The sequence below is a fragment of the Tiliqua scincoides genome, chromosome 4, assembly GCF_035046505.1.
Source record: "Tiliqua scincoides isolate rTilSci1 chromosome 4, rTilSci1.hap2, whole genome shotgun sequence".
NCBI classification, from domain to species: Eukaryota; Metazoa; Chordata; class Lepidosauria; order Squamata; family Scincidae; genus Tiliqua; species Tiliqua scincoides.
This window is the reverse complement of record NC_089824.1, coordinates 79,436,662-79,447,356: the sequence shown is the minus strand read 5'-3', so window position 1 is coordinate 79,447,356 and position 10,695 is coordinate 79,436,662. Positions and strand designations below refer to the sequence as shown.

The 10,695-nt window shown below is 42.8% G+C and overlaps 1 pseudogene; it reads right to left on the bottom strand.

Moving 5' to 3' along the window:
* Window positions 1-9,966: 9,966 nt before the first annotated feature.
* LOC136649904 (5S ribosomal RNA) lies at window positions 9,967-10,083 on the bottom strand (annotated as a pseudogene).
* Window positions 10,084-10,695: the final 612 nt, after the last annotated feature.

Here is a 10,695-nt window from a genome sequence, read left to right as displayed (position 1 = left end):
GAGCCTACCGGACCCTCTTGGAGGCCAGTGTGAGTCCCCCAGGTATGTGTAGAAACCCCTTGGTCTTGGTGGCACCATAATTGCTGCAGCCCTGTCAGGTCATCCCTACCCTTTCAAATGCTTACCATGGTCAAAGTTTGAGTAGGACTTTGAGAACCACTGGATTAGGAGAAAAGTCATTGAACACTTATGCTAACTAATGGTGACTTCTGTTTGCCCAAGATGGCAGAGGGGGAGGGTTGAGGAGGGAGGCTACTGGGAGTGGTTACTGATGCTGATGGGTGAGAAAGCAATGAGGAAAACAAAGATGGTGGTAAGGAATCTGAGAAAGCATAAGCAGTAGCTCTGCGAACACTCTTTCCTTCTCTATATTTTATCTTCTGGATTTAGAATAGAAGCTTCCCCCGCTTCTGCCACAGGAAACTGCCAGCATCTAACAGGGTTGCTCATTAGCAGATAATTTAATTTAGTAAATCATTAATTGCATTCCAAAGCTGACAAATGCCACATAACATCTCTGTGTTTTCTGGAGTGGCTTTGCAAGGAAATGATTGTGCTATTTCAAAAACTGTGCACATAAATTCCAGTATTAATTCGCAAATTGCACTATTCCAAAAACGTGTAACTCAAGACCTTGTAAATCGAGAAGAGTCAGTCTTGTATATTGCAGGTGCTCAAGAAAATACAAGTGGTCGAAATACAAGTGTACATAATACTGCCTTTCAAGTAGAACTTCAGATTACATGCTACATTCTCTACCACCCCTCCAAGTGTGGAAAGTGTGTCATGGTGCCACTTCATATCTTGCTTTCTGCCTCTGCAGTCATGGATTCAGATATTGTAGTTGCCACAATTTGTTTGTGGTTTTCTAAAGAAAATATGGTTTTGAGTTTTCATTTCAATATTTGTGAAGTGATATATATATATCTTGGTGTAATGGTCCTTAATAATACTTTATTATAGTTTAGCATTTCTGTATCAACCATCCAAAACACTTACATACATTATCCCATAACCCTGAAAAATAACATTGTAAGGCAAGCTAGTATTCTTATCCCCATATTACAGACAGGTAGCGGTGGGGAAGTTGAGGCATAATCGTTTGCCTAGGCATTTTTGCAAGAACAAGATACATAAAGCCAGCAGAAAAAGAGATGTCTTGAAAACATCTATTAACAGTCTTGGATATTTTCATGCATCATTTCCGCATTCTTGGAAATACAAACCAAAAAGCCTACTTGTCAAACGCAAGTGTGAAACACTTATTTAAGAAAGTGCAGTTAAATAATTGAAATGACTGTGATAAAGTTGTCTTAGTTTAAACAGACCAGTTTTTATCAGACTGTTTAATGAATTGTGTTTTTATAGGATGAGATAAATCTAATGTGATTTCAAGTGCCTATACTAGAAATACAGCTCGTAGTGGGATCTCTTTATAGGAGATGGCAATAAATGAAGAAAAAAGATGGCAGAAGTGCTGGCGTATTTCATTCTGATTTGCCTGCACCTCCGGTGATAACGGTAGGGTCACTTAACAGAGAGAATGGCAGTATTGCAACTGGGAATTCATTAACAAATGTTATTGTGTTCTTCAAGACTTAAATAAAGATTATAGGAAGTCGCCTCACTGTAAAAAGCACATCTTATTTGGCTTTGTGCCACATTCACGATCTGTTTATGAACATGTAACGCTTTTGATTTCTTTGTCACCTTATTTTGTCATGTGTTGGATCAAACGTGTGCAGGCCTTGTGCAGTGGCTAATAGCCCAATCCTAACCAACTTTCCAGTGCTGATGCAACCACAATGCAGCCCCAAGGCAAGGGGGCAAATGTTCCTTTCCTTGAGGAGGCCTCCTTGACTGCTCTCCCACTGCAGGATGCAGTGCATACTCCTTTGGCACAGTTGCATCAGTGTTGGAAAGTTGGTTAGGATTGGGCTGTAAAAATGTAGCTATAAGATCAGAAGCTTCTAGTTCAATCAAACCTTTTAAAGCCATTTTTGCATATACACATTGCATATATCCAATGTTGCATATACACAACAGGAACCTAATGTGTAGACCTGGGGGCCGGGTTAAAATAAGTTAATTGGTTTAATGTGCAGGGGGTCACATCAACACTGACAAACCGTACACTCCAACTAAGAAAAAAATGACATTGATGCAGCGTACAATAGGAAGGTAGTTGAGGTCAGGTTAACATTTAACCCTTAACAGGAGGATCGTTGAATAGGAATGGAGAGCAGAGCTGGGACATCTGCAGCAGATGGGTGATGTTATCAGCAGGAGTGTTCTGGTGCTGCCATAGAAATTTTTTCAAAGGACCTTAGAGAAAAAGAAATACCAGGCTTAGCAAGAGGAAAAGTAAGAAATTTGCTTAGGGGAATATTTTGCAACCCACTCCAAGAGTTTGGTATGAAATGAGCACAATCTTTAAATGAGATATAAGAAGTTTTGAAATGGTTTTCTTCAGGAGAAGAAAACTAATGAAGAAATTTAAATTTGATTTTCTTGTTGTATAGTTGTATAATCTGGATGGGATTGATGCTGTGTGCAGCAGCCTCTCTCCTCCTGTGTATGCCTTGCAGCAGCTCGATAGGCATGTGGGCATTGTTGCCCGCACGCTGTAGCCCTTCCCACCCTGTAGCCCGGTGAATTTGCTACCCCCTGCACCCCCTTAGCTACACTACTGCTGACAGGTACAGAAAAGTGCAACCAAAATGGTCAGGAGGCTGGAGAACCTTCCCTGTAAGGAAAGGTGAAAGAGTTCGGGGTTCTTTCATTCAGAAAAAAAGGCAACAGAAAGGGGTCATAATAGACCTTTATAATATTATGCATGAACATGGAGAAAGTGGATGAGGAGAAGTATTTCTCCCTCTCTCACAGTACTAGAATTTGGAGCTACCAACTGAAATGGAATGGCAGGAGATATAGGATAGGCTGGGGAAAGTACTTCTGCAGATAAGACACAATTAATGTATGGAATTAGATGGCATGAGTTATGGAGATGCTTAGATAAGAACATAAGAACAGCCCCATTGAATCAGTCCATAGGCCCATCTAGTCCAGCTTCCTGTATCTCACAGCGGCCCCACCAAATGCCCCAGGGAGCACACCTGATAACAAAAGACCTGCATCCTGGTGCCCTCCCTTGCAGCTGACATAGCCCATTTCTAAAATCAGGAGGTTGCACATACGCATCATGGCTTGTAACCCGTAATTGATTTTTCCTCCAGAAACTTGTCCAATCCCCTTTTAAAGGCATCCAGGCCAGATGCCGTCACCACATCCTGTGACAAGGAGTTCCACAGTCCAACCACACGCTGAGTAAAGAAATATTTTTTTTTGTCTGTCCCAACTCTCCCAACACTCCATTTTAGTGGATGTCCCCTGATTCTGGTGTTATGTGAGAGTGTAAAGAGCATCTCCCTATCCACTCTGTCCATTCCCTGCATAATTTTGTATGTCTCAATCATGTCCCCCCTCAGGCGTCTCTTTTCTAGGCTGAAGAGACCCAAACGCCATAGCCTTTCCTCATAAGGAAGGTGCCCCAGCCCCGTAATCATCTTAGTCGCTCTCTTTTGCACCTTTTCCATTTCCACTATGTCTTTTTTGAGATGCGGCGACCAGAACTGGACACAATACTCCAGGTGTGGCCTTACCATAGATTTGTACAACGGCATTATAATATTAGCCGTTTTGTTCTCAATACCCTTCCTAATGATCCCAAGCATAGAATTGGCCTTCTTCACTGCCGCCGCACATTGGGTCGACACTTTCATTGACCTGTCCACCACCACCCCAAGATCTCTCTCCTTATTATTATTATTATTATTATTATTATTATTATTATTATTATTATTATTATTATTATTATTTATATACCACTTTTCAACTAAAAGTTCACAAAGCGTTTTACAGAGAAAAATCACATAACTAAATGGCTCCCTGTCCCAAAAGTGCTCACAATCTAAAAAGATGCAAATGAATACCAGCAGACAGCCACTTGAACAGACACTGCTGGGGTGAGGTGGGCCAGTTACTCTCCCCCTGCTAAAAAAAGGAGCACCCACTTGAAAAAGGGCCTCTTACCCAATTAGCAGGGGTCACAGACAGCTCAGAACCCATCAGCCTATATGTGAAGTTTTGATTTTTTGCTCTAATGTGCATGACCTTACACTTACTGACATTGAAATGCATCTGCCATTTTGCTGCCCATTCTGCCAGTCTGGAGAGATCCTTCTGGAGCTCCTCACAATCACTTCTGGTCTTCACCACTCAGAAACGTTTGGTGTCATCTGCAAACTTAGCCACCTCACTGTTGTTGGTGGCTTGAAATAGGGTTTCGCTCAGTGGTTTCCAAACTGTTAGCCATAGCTCCTCAGGGAGCTGCAGAAACCAGCCAGGGGAATCTTTGTGAAAAACCTTCTGCCCCATACAATGTATAGGATTGTAGCCCTAACAGGGAGCCACAGCCAATGGTTCAGTAGGTCAAGGGAACTGCCAAACTGAGAACCACTGGATTAGTTAAATTAACTAATTTAATTAGAGGCTTATTAACAGTTATCTATAACCATCAAATGGCACTTCCTTCTGAATCCCAGTTGCAAGGCAGCAATGGTGGGAAGAGGTCTGTCTTTCTCTCCTGCCTGTGGGCTTCCCAGAGGCAGCAAGTGGGCTACTGTAAGAAACAAGACACTCAACTAAATTGGCCATTGGCTTGACCTTGTATGGCTCTTATGTTCTTAAAAGTTCTGCAAGAGTACTGAATTTGCCTCAAAGATCAACACTTTTGCATCATTGCTATTCAATGCTATGATGGCTGCCATCATAAGCCTTTGAGGGCCCAATCCTATCCAACTTTCTGGTGCTGATGCAGCTGCAATGCAGCCCCAAGGTAAGGGAACGAATGTTGACTTGCCTTGAATAGGCTTCCATGACTGTCCCCCCACTGCAGGATGCAGTGCAAGCTCTGTTGGCCTTGGCACTGGAAAGTTTAACAGGATTGGGACCTGAATATACTGGAAGGGAATCATAACTATAAGAAAGAATGCCACATAGAGAGTTAAAAATAAATTGCATGACACCAAAGCAGAACATGATTGAATTCTATTAAGATGCCCTGAAAAAGACACGGCAGAGTCTCCTAAAGATCTTTTTCAAAAAAACTTTCCATTTTTCTGTTCTGAATTTTTAATAGTGGAAAGGTATATTAAATGAGGGGAAATAGTTTTTAAAACCTATGTTAAAAAATTAATTTAAACTCGCATTGCCACAGTATTTTAGCACTAAGGTGCCCCAGGGTCTTTTTTATTGGTCCATTAATACTCACCTCGAGTGGTTGAGCACACCTGGGGCAAGGTTTAATGAAGCAATGTAAAATATGCCTCAGAACACCTTATCGTTAGATAGCTAACCATTTCAATTGCATAAATGTACCATGTACATATTCTGTTCATACCTTTTAGATAATCTTCAATTAGCGACAAACATGATATCGATTTTTGTCAGGATGCTCTTAGACCTGTGTGTGTGTGTGTGTGTGTATTTGGAACTTTCTAAAAGCTCAAAATCAATAACGTGCAAGCAATTTTTCCAATAGCTTCTCCCCATGCAGTTCTAGGAACATATGTATAAGATGTGAAAAAGAAATCACATGTGGATGGGCCAATGATAATGGCATGTCTCCCAAAAAGACAGTAAAACAAGTATTAGAAGAAAAAGTGACTGTCAATCCAATCCTATCTAACAAGTGTGCCAGTGGAAAATATGTTCTGCTGGTGCAGGCTGCCGCAAAGCAGCTGTAAAATGCTTTGCAGTAGCACAAGCAGCTGGCGCACCAGGGGGAAGGCCAGAGCCTTCCTGCACATGGTTATTGAGAAGCCCACTGGAGCAGATAAGCCTGGCACAGGGGGTAGAATGGGGCAGAGGAAGGGTGAGATTGGTGGCAGTGCACATCAAATTCTGAGGCCCTTCCTGCGCCCAACTCGCCTGCACGGATCAATACATTCCAACAAATTGGAATCCTCAGACCCATCTTCTCTTGCACATCATATTGCGTAACATCCCTTGAAATTCAATTTTCCAGTAACATAGTATGTTTTCCAAGTTGGGGTGCAAGGAAGACTTCTTCCCTAATTCATTCATTTGTGAATAAAGCATCCCTGATACTCAGTGATAGTGGGCCTTCCTCTCCAGGTAGCCATTCTTTCTCATCCACGTGGCCTGCAATTAAACCATAATGTCCATGGCTTCAGACACAGAGGGCACAATTCTAACCAACTTTCCAGCACCTGCAAAGCTGTGCCAGTGGGGCATGTGCTGCATCCTGCAGTTGCCACGGAGGCCTCCTCAAGGTAAAGCAATGTTTGTTCCCATACCTCAGAGTTGCATTGCATTTACCTCAGTGCTGGAAAGTTGGTTAGGACTGCGCCCAGAGTGTATCAAAAGCATGCCAAAAGAGTGCCTCATTAACTAAAGAGGCATTCATGGTGACAGAAGCCATAATAGTGAAAGTAAATGGCAGTATCTTTCAAAGTTTTCTAGTTGCTGATAATTATATAGAAGAGCTCATATTGACTGAGTTCAATTGACTTCAGTTTGACCCCAACAGCTTAAATAACTGCAGGCATCCTTGCATAAGTGAGATGTAGATTTTTTTCCCTTGTGTGTGTGCTTTGTAGATTTCAGCTTTTAGGCAGGGCCCCATTTTATGTTTTTGCATATTGCCTACTTATGGTAGGTGCTCAACAAATAACAAATATTCATCTTCATATTGTCTTCATTGTTGTCGTTTGACTCCAGTGTTCCGGTATGAATCACAAGCTTATTGGGGGGGGGGGGGGTTAACAGGATTTAAGCCTGTTGCCTCCCACTGAAGTCGCTTGTACAAAATCGGCTTACTCCAACTAATCAATTTTCAGCACTTTGTGGATTGGCCTGTGAGTAATTCTCCAATGTTCATCTCAAATTCTTTCTCAGGGTTATCAATCAGATAACCTAGTTTGCTTATATAAGCAACTTGCCTCTTCCATGGTTCGTTAGGAGCAGCTATAATAACATGGCAATGAGCAGCAAATGCTAGAGCGCTGACGGCTTAGGGTAGGTTGTGTGTATTGTGCATCTGTTTTGCAGCTAGATAGGAGAATACTGAAGACAAATGTACCATATAAACTTTTAAGTGGAGTTCAGCGTTAATTCCTGTGACTTTTGTGCGGTATTTCAGAAACATGAGTAACCCAAACACTAAAATGCAAACCAGAATTGCCCCATTCCCCCCCCCCCCCGTAATGCTTCTCTTTCGACTTGGCTAAGAAAGAGATCACCACAAACCATTTGCAGTTGTTGGTGATCTAACAGTGCTTAAGGACATAATGCACCTGGCATGCACAAGACCACCAAGAAAATACAGACCAGGGAATGGTAGAGTAACCCTTTCAGTGCTTTTGAATGAAGGAGAGAAATCCAGCAAGGAACATATAATGACCGTGGATTATCTCACACACCTGGTCTGTGGTTGCACAACTTTTTTTCAAATGAACATCATGAGGATGGAAGCTTCACTCAGTCTTCACGGAAAGGTAGATGCGCATAGCAAATTTGGTAACACCCTCTGTTTGCCTGAACAGAAGAGGTGGGAAGAGAGTGGGCATAGTCAGAGCCAGCATTAGGGCAGCTTAACCAACGTGATCAAATTTGGCACTTGGTGGGGCCCTGCACTGAGGTGGCGAGCAGAGTACCTGCAGACGCAGCCAGCCCATTGCTCTGGAGCTGATGCCTCAGCATGGAATCTTCCGGGCTGAGCCACTATGAGGAGAGTGTGGTGAGCAGAGCATTGCCACTGGACAGCTCTCACTCCCGCCTCTGGGACCAACAGACTTGAAATCTCCCCCCCCTGCACCGGAAGCAGTTGATAGTGACACCATTGCTGGGTGCCTTGCTGCTGCAGCTCATCCTGGTGAGTAGCCCCTCCCCCCCAATGTTTTGCATTGGGCACTGCTGCTCCTAAAGCCTGCCCTGGTCATAGTTTATATAGACTGATCCCATTTTATCCTCACAAAATCCCTAAAGCTTGAGTGCAGAGAGAGAGAGAGAGAGAGAGAGAGAGAGAGAGAGAGAGAGAGAGAGATTTTCCACGGCTATCCAAAGGATTTCATATCTAAATGAAAATTTGAATTCCAGTCTCCTCGATATTCTGTCCGTAATACCACATTTGCTCTTGTTGAAAGTTGGATTTTTATATTGTCTTATGTACAAACCTCCAAGGCAACCACTGGACTTAAAAAAAAAAAAAAATTCTGTTAGAAGAAAATCTTGGGGCGAGTCCATCAACTGTTCAGTGACGACTGATACTGCAGTTTGCCCTGTCTTATTTTAGCATTCATATTCCACTTCTCCAAGATCACATATCTTTAGTTCTGATCTTCTACAACAGGGCTCCTGTCCCATGATTTGTGGCACTTCTGTAGGCAGCAGGATGTTGCCTCAGAAAAATAGCACTGCCATCTTTAAATAGTTATTCTGTCCAAGAAAAATTTGGCAGTCAGTATTTTTCACCTCCACATTACTCGTTTGTATAATTAATTATCAGCCCCATTTACTTCAGCAGGACTTAAACCCATTTAGAAGTAACACTCCAGCTTTTCTGGCTTGTAGAATTGGTTGCATTAGTCTTTTCTAATAACTGTGGTCAACATCAGTAATTTTTCTTCTATATCTGGATTTAAAAATGAAGCCAAGAATCTGTCCAATAACTTGCAGTTGTTTTTTTCCCCCCTTTTGCCTGTGATCCTGCTAATGTTTTGCATTTTTGAGTCTTTTGTTTTTCTAGGATTTTAATTTTTAACAAGAAATTGCTCACAGCATTTTTTTGGTGCTTTGGAGAGGACTTGAAAATGGGCTTTTCCTTGTTTTTGATTTCCTATGATACAAACAATATTTCATTTTAATATGAAAAAAAACTCCTAACTCCTTAGTGATGTGTACACTTGTGGGTTACTCTAGGAACCAGGCATTTGTGCCTTACTTCTTTTATAAAATTTAACCATTTTGCCTTAATCCAAGGAAACAGGAATCTTTTCCTATTTAAAGGGATTCATGCTGTTTAAAGGATTTTAATGGCATGACTTCAAACTGCTAATCAGAGGAGGAAATGCCAGGTAGTTAGAACATTCACATAACATTCTGGTACAAAGAGTTAGGAGTCAGCAGAGGGCCTACCCTGTGCCACTGTCTGATATTAAGATCTCATATCTGTTGCCTTCCCTCAGTCTGGGTACTCTGCTGCCCACTCTGTACTGCCAGTCTTTTGCCCACTTGCTTACTATTCATCAGACCTGACAAATGTGTGACCCACAAGCCATGTATGAAAATCTACAAAGCGCTCAGCCAACTTCCTCTTTTTAGCGACTACTTGGGATTGCAACCACAGGGATAGGAGTGTGGCGAGACTGTCAGTTATCTGAAAGGCCATAACATAAGCCTGTTGAGCTGTGTTTGGCTTTGTGGGTTACAACTTGTGCAGGTTCAGTTTACAGAAATATAATCACCAGAATATAAGTCCAACACCCCTTGTGAAGCAGCTCTCAATACAATGACCTTTAGATAAGACCGGTCAAAGTCAGAAGTGGTTCTGGGGAACTGGACAGCAAAAAAACCTGTATCTTCTCTGCTCTACAGCTGTCCCTAAGCTAATCACACACTGAATGGAGACAATAGTTTTTAAGAAAGCTGAAGGTTGTAGAAAGAGTTATGGTTGTTTATCATAAACACCATCTCCCCCTCCTCCATAGAATCTCTACCCAAACTAAGGATTTTCAAAGTAAGGATTTTGAACTTGAAAACAAAGTTTAAAAAGAAAGAACAAATGAGATGTGCTGTCTACTCCTTCCTCCTCGCAGTGCATCAGAGAACGAGGGGAGAGGGTTATATGGTTGGCAACCTTCAGTCTCGAAAGACTATGGTATAAGCCTACAGCACCCGGTATTCCCAGGCAGTCTCCCATCCAAGTACTAACCAGGCCTGACCCTGCTTAGCTTCCGAGATCAGACGAGATCAGGCATGCGCAGGGTAACAGTTGCTTGCTCACTACCCTTTTCACCCTCCTCCCAGCAGTCTTTGTCAGCGGCTGGAGCGTTTTCTGGCCCACGGTCTCTTGCTGATTTCTCTTCTTCTTGGCAGGTATTGTGGGTCTTGCATAGAGCAGGGCAAGCTGCTCCTCCTTCCATCTGCAAGACCTGACCCACTGTGCTGGATTGGCCACTGGCACAATAGGAGCAGGGCAGCATTATGCTCAGACATGAGACCCAACCATCACCCTGCCTGCCATGACAGGCTGGCAGGGTGATGAATTGCATGATTCGAGGAGGAATTGCCTCCACTATTGGAGAACGCATTGAGGGAGGAGAGCTCACCTCCCAGTACCCTAGTAAGTCTGCAACACAACAGCTCTGAGTCTGTCATACCACTGTTAACTCCATGGGAAAACTCTTATCTGTGGTTAGCATGCTCACTCCCTTCCCATTTCCCTCTCTTCCCTGTTTGGACACACAGTTTGCCAAGGAAAAAAGTCATTTTTCTACTGATTGAACGCAGGGGCTCCCTACAGGGGGGCACAGCTCTAAATTTTTAAGGGTGCCTAAATGCGCCATGCAAGCCGCCCCTCCCTCTTGCTGTCTGACCCATTCCTGGTGTTGA